Source organism: Haliotis rubra, unplaced genomic scaffold (assembly GCF_003918875.1).
Source record: "Haliotis rubra isolate DU_JTF1 unplaced genomic scaffold, ASM391887v1 Scf53, whole genome shotgun sequence".
Classification (NCBI taxonomy): domain Eukaryota; kingdom Metazoa; phylum Mollusca; class Gastropoda; order Lepetellida; family Haliotidae; genus Haliotis; species Haliotis rubra.
The window spans coordinates 2,207,915-2,214,999 of NW_025767224.1; positions in this window are offsets into that span (position 1 = coordinate 2,207,915).

Genomic DNA, 7,085 nt, shown 5'->3' on the forward strand with positions numbered 1-7,085 from the left:
AAGACCCGGGTTCAAATCCCAACATGGGCACAATATGTGAAGCCCATTTCTAGTGTCCCCCTGCCATGATGTTGCTGGAATATTGCTGAGAGCGGCGTAAAACCAAACTCAGTCAGTTTAAACAGTACCCAGATGAAACACTGAACATGAAAGTATGGTGACAACAGCTTTTTAATCACAACACAATAGTGCATGGTATTCCTCTTCAACGCATTTTATTCTGACAAAGGTTACAAGGACTTTCGGTTAGTGTTATATAGTACTGTATCAACCCATTTGCCTCATGCAACTGAATGTCATCTGTGACATGTCCGGAATGGGGAACATTCCTGGAGTTGCGCCCCCTTGCCCGCTTGGAGCGCTGCGGTAGTTACGGTCCAACAGTAGCTGTCACTCTGATACTGGCCTGTCTATCGCTCAAGCCTAAACTTAAATCGACATTAAACCTACTTTTAACTCTGTGGTTCTTATATTACGAATTACGGAATCTGGAAGTTGTCCCGAATGACGACCGTTGTCAAAGCACGAGGAACTAGCGTGTCTGGACGAAAGATAATGCTAATAGAACGGTACTGCAGTTATTGTAATATTGCCGTTTCTCGGAATTTCTTATTGAGTAGTTCCTTTGTAAATTCGTCAAACAATTTACTCCCCATTATGTCACATTACACAGAGCATTAATGCGGTCGTAATAGTTGTTAGAACATAGGATTAGTGTACACTGAAATTAGCGCTGATCTGATTACGCATACAACATAAGTGCTTCAGTTTTCGTTCACGTAAACAACCTATTCTCATAGCCTATAACACTTTGGGGTGCAATGAAAAAAGGAAATGCTATGGCAACTGATCGTTTTCGAAAGGATTTGAAACATAAATCACTATCGAATTAACGACTCGCTTACAGTGTGTTCAACAAAATATATTTCACCCATTCACACGATTAATAAGCTTGCAACTTCCGGTTTATAGTTTCTACATACATATTTAATTAAAGGACCGTTCATATCTAATGGGGTGGGTGTTGGTGATGATTTTTATGGAGAAGCATGAACAAGTGGATACCACTGGCTTTTAGGAAGCTTACTCGCTTCAGGATTCTGCATGTAGTGGCTAAGCTAAGGTTTTTAACTTCAGATGACCAGGCTTGGACTGATTACTCTTGTCATCACCAGAAGACAGGGTTGTGCAACTTATGAGTCACTTCAGGGCGTTAAAACTCCCCACATGGCTACAATATGTGGAGCCCATTTCTGGTGTTCTCTGCCGTGATATTGCTGGTATAGCGTTAAAAGCGTCGTAAAATCATACTCGGGCCGTTACATCACAGTAGCCCAATGCATTCATTAAAGTACACCCCCTGGAACCCTGTACTGCAGGCGTCCAGTGATAGTGATTGGTGATTACGGACGTAAGTGCATCGGTTGATGAAATATCTTTTTTTTCTGTCCCCCGCCGCAACGCGGCGTACGTACGTCCCGATATTTGTTAACGCAATATCTCGTGAACTGTTGTACCCAATGTCTTAACATTTGGTGACAGCCTACATTAGGGGATTACGCAGACACCAGTTTATTTGGGTGACCTTGACCTTATCTTCAAGGTCACCACGACACTGACCGCTTTTCAAACTTATTTAAATTGCACCCAATGTTTTCAAGTATGTTGACAGCCTACATTGGGTGATTATGCAGACACCAGTCATTTTAGGCATTTTGTATGTGACCAAAATATAAAGTAGTAAATATAGATATTCCCTTTTTAGCGACGGGGGACATTGCCATATCAGTGGCAAACACTTGTTATTGTTACAAACAAATCTAAATTCCCAAATAAGCATAGTACATGCATGTGTAGGCATCAGTGCATCCCCATATCATTTTCAATGTAGGTTGGTGTAAAATTGAGAGAGTTATCGGCGAGTTAAGATTAGTAACATTCTGTAAAACATAGAAAAATATGCATTGTGTCAATATAAATTTACATGGGAGGAAATATAAAATGAAATATTTGTAACAGTTTAGTGCTCATTTGGGCCAATTTTCTAGTTATTTACTTAACTATTTTTAGAGAATTTATAAAAAATCGTGTACACGCTTCGAGTGATCGTGTTTTTTTGTTGCAGTTATCGGAGTTGGCGTTCACAATCACATGCGTCAGTGGTTTCATAACAACTACAACGATTGAAGTTAAACGCATTCATCTCAGCTTCTTTAGCACTGAAAGCGAAATAGAAGTAAATGCTATTAAAAAGGTCGAGCATGTTGATGACAAGGCGCTTACAGCCTGTACAATCTGTAACTATACAACAAACGTACCAAATACTACAAGACTCATGCAAGTTGTAGCCCTGTAGTTGTACTCCGCTCTCAGCAATATTCCAGCAATATCATGGCGGGGGACACCAGAAATGGGCTTCACACATTGTGCCCATGTGGGGAATCGAACCCGGAATGAACAAACGCTATAACCAATAGGCTAACCCACAAGGAAATGACTGGTCATTTTCGTGCAGAGCATAGCTAGGTTTGCATTGTTACAACTCAGCTAATGAAGGTAAACGTGGAACAAATTCCTGGTCTTATTTCAGTGAACCCGCTTCCATAACTAGCCATATTTCGCTTTCATATAAGAAGTCCCTGATACAAACTGCCTCGAATGTCTAATCAAAATTCTGAAAGCGATATATTGTGTTCAACTGAAACATACCTTGATGATTCTGTAAGCACAAATTATTTGAAATTAGACCTTATATTCTTGTTTTAGAAAGGGTAGATGTATCAATGAATATATTTCATAATTTTACGTTAAACGAAGAGCAGATTTAGAGTCATACATCTATGGAAATATGCATTCGTAGGCTTTCCTGCCACAGAAGAGTGTATCATTATGCGCACCGTACAGGCCACCTAACACCCTTGTGTTATACTGGGATCAAGAACATCGTACAGGCCACCTAACACCCTTGTGTTATACTGGGATCAAGAACATCGTACAGGCCACCTAACACCCTTGTGTTATACTGGGATCAAGAAGAACGTACAGGCCACCTAACACCCTTGTGTTATACTGGGATCAAGAAGAACGTACAGGCCACCTAACACCCTTGTGTTATACTGGGATCAAGAAGAACGTACAGGCCACCTAACACCCTTGTGTTATACTGGGATCAAGAAGAACGTACAGGCCACCTAACACCCTTGTGTTATACTGGGATCAAGAACATCGTACAGGCCACCTAACACCCTTGTGTTATACTGGGATCAAGAAGAACGTACAGGCCACCTAACACCCGGTGTTATACTGGGATCAAGAACATCGTACAGGCCACCTAACACCCTTGTGTCATACTGGGATCAAGAAGAACGTACAGGCCACCTATACTGGGATCAAGAAGACACCCACCTGTGTTATACTGGGATCAAGAAGAACGTACAGGCCACCTAACACCCGGTGTTATACTGGGATCAAGAAGAACGTACAGGCCACCTAACACCCTTGTGTTATACTGGGATCAAGAAGAACGTACAGGCCACCTAACACCCGGTGTTATACTGGGATCAAGAAGAACGTACAGGCCACCTAACACCCTTGTGTTATACTGGGGTCAAGAAGAACATTCACTTGAAATTGCGCTAGATTATACGCCGTATCTTGCTCGACTTGGTGATTTTAGTGAAGATTTTGCTCAGCCTAAAAAGCTCGATCTCATATAAGATTTAGGTATAATACGTATTTTAGTCATTTATTGGTATTTTATAACTGGAAGTATGAATTAGCAGCTGCGATTGTTAGTGGCAGTATCCTTAAAGGAGTTTGAAGTACCGTAAAAATATTGTCCTGAGAGGATACATTCTTTCAAAGTATATTATATTTTCTATTCGCACAATATGTGTGTCGTTTCAACTTTGGCCAACATCTGAAGAGACTATGTTAGCTAGGGTCCGTGCAGGTAGCAAAAGGATTGTGAGTCCCCTGGGTCTCTTGTGTGGTGATATAGCGCGATATAGCCTGTTTTTATATTGTACTGTCTTCAAAAGTGAAATAGTTTTCGATTTTCATGCTACTTTTAAACACAAACTGTGATACTCTAGTTATTTTACAGTTCTTTGATGAGTGGATGTTTAACACCATTTGTTCATTATACATGCCGCACCTTTCGTCACTATATGGCGTTAAACTTTTACTCCTTCATTTTAATTTATGGCTAGAATGTCTAAAATTGCTACTAGCTGAAAGAATGGTGTAAATCCAGCTTGGGTCCATGCTTAGAATAATAATACGACCGAAGGTACGAGTGAAGAAAAAACCCGGAGAGTGGCATCATGTTCAGTCTTTGCACCACATTCACCCGTGGTACTTAGAACAGATATTTCAATGGTCTCCAATTTCCATCACCTGTTTTCACCATTTCTTTTATGGGGCTAGAAGTTTTTAAAGGAACCTTCAATAGTGATTTTGACGGATTGCAAATGCTTAATGTCATCTTAGATTCTTCTAGTTTATGTGGCACAATGTCAAACAGGGTGGGAAGATATTGGTATCTGGCTTTACTTTCGTTATATTTCACGTTCAGCATCTTAATTTTGGTGTCTCAGTGGAACTGAATACAATAGTCTACAGTTTCCTCGAAAGTGCCCCTTGCTGGACAATAACCACACCTTACAGTATCCTCCATGATACTGATCTGAAATTGATAACAATTGCTCTTTTGAAATTCAGTTAATCAACTATTTTGGTACTTTCATACAAATATAATTAATTTCGTACAGAAAGTCACTCACACTTCAAGTTTTTTAAAATCACGATCACTGTTGTGTACAGATCACGACCACTGCGAAGTATGTACAATTTGATTTATTTACAATAACTTTTCACAGAGTGAGTGAAAGGCTCCTAAATTTAGACAATGTCTTTTGTGAAGCCAAATATTCGAGATTCAGTAAGTATTTGGTCAATATGGTTCCCGGTATTTACATAAATTATCAAATAAGACTTTATTGTCACCACCCCGACCAGTAAACCACATGGCTACAGACATATACGTCAGCAATGGGTTAAAGTAAGGACAAATATGAGAGGACCATATATACATCAGTCCAAAGTAATCACTGTGTATCACACATATGTTACTTCAAAGCTCCAATTTTTACACACTTGCCGCAAATATTCTCGAAAATGCGATCACTGTCACTGGCGCGCTCGCTGTACAGAATCACTATCACTGGACCCCTGCAGTACAGGGTTCCAGGGGGTGGGTAGTATAGGAAGTACACACTGGACATAAAACAGTCAGGGGGCCATTCTGGGCGGTCAAGACAATGGATACATGTAAGAAATATAATCAGTGAATAGATCTTTATTCAAAGAACGAGAACATACACATGTATAAAAACGATGTAATGTCCAGTTTATCTGTGCACTGAATGGACATAATTTGTAGGGGTGGTGCTATAACCAGAAAGTAAGAAGCATGGGATACTACCGCTGCAGTCTACCAATCAGGGATTTTGTTGCACCAGCAAAGAGGTTATAATCTAGTCTTGTTATCACCATTTAGAGGACACGGATAATAGCTGAATCCTTTGTGAAAAGCTTTCGGATGTTTCCAATGTTTCTGAGGAGTAGGAAGCATGTCCTGTACAATATGGTAATGTGCTGGTCCAATGACAGCTCTGGTCCTCTGGTCACGCCAAGGTCCTTAACACTGTTAGAAAGTGGAACAGTGGTTTCGCCGAAGTCAAACGACTTGATGTTGGTCTGTTCTCGGCGAGCTGTACCATCATAGATGGTGTGATAGACCGACCAGTATACCTCAAGTGTCACAACTATCGGACCCTAGTCTCTCGTACAGACCCTGAAGCAAATATATCCAAGAAAGCCCACACAAGTCTAGAAAATGTGGCAAGTCTAGTTTTCCTCAGCTTCAGGAAATGAAGAAAGTCTCTGGGCTCCTTTTCATTATATATTTTTTTTGTTACTATGAACTTTTTTCAGTAAAATATGTTCATTTCAGAGATTAGTTGTTAGTCTAATCGGACCCGTGAAGGTCCGGGTTAGAATATTGGCCCTCAGTAACCCTTGCTTGTCGTAAGAGGCGACTAACGGGATCGGGTGGTCAGGGTCGCTGACTTGGTTGACACATGTCATCGGTTCCCATTTGCGCAGATCGATGCTCATGCTGTTGATCACCGGATTGTCTGGTCCAGACTCCATTATTTACAGACCGCCGCCATATAGCTGGAATATTGCTGAGTGTGGCGTAAAACTAAACTCACTCATTCACAACTATCGAGCAAGTGTTGGTATGATAGACCGACCCAGTATACCTCAAATATAAGTATGGAGCATCAGATGGTATAATAGGCCGACCCAGTCTACCTCAAATGCCATGGAGGCAATGGAGAACTGTTCTGTTCACAGATGAGAGTCGGTACTGCGTATCAACTGCAGATGGCAGAACAAGAATATGGCGACGACGTGGCCAGCGTTACTCCGACCAATGTGTTATGGAAAGAGACCCATGGGGAGGTGCAAGCATCATGGTATGGGGTGGAATAGGCCTGAACCAGAGAGTGGGTCATGTGGTGTTCCAGAACCTTGGTCCAGGGAGAGGAGGTGGCATCACAGCGGTGCGCTACATCGACCAAGCTCTCAGACCCCTCGCCATACCAAATTTCGCACGTCACCGGAACAACAATTTCCAGCATGATAACGCCCGGGCCCATACTGCTAGACTGACTGACTGAGTTTGGTTTTACGCCGCTTTTAGCAATATTCCAGCAATATCACGGCGGGGGACACCAGAAATGGGCTTTACACATTGTACCCATGTGGGGATTCGAACCCGGGTCTTCGGCGTGACGAGCCAACGCTTTAACCACTAGACTACCCCACCGCCCCATACTGCTAGAGCTACACGGGACTTCCTACAGCACAACGGTGTCAACATTATGCAGTGGCCAGCCCTTAGTCCTGATTTAAACCCAATTGAACATCTTTGGGATGAAATTCAGAGGAGACTGAATAATGTCATCCCAAGGCCGAACACAGCCGATTTATTGCGGCAGGCCTTTCTCAGAGTG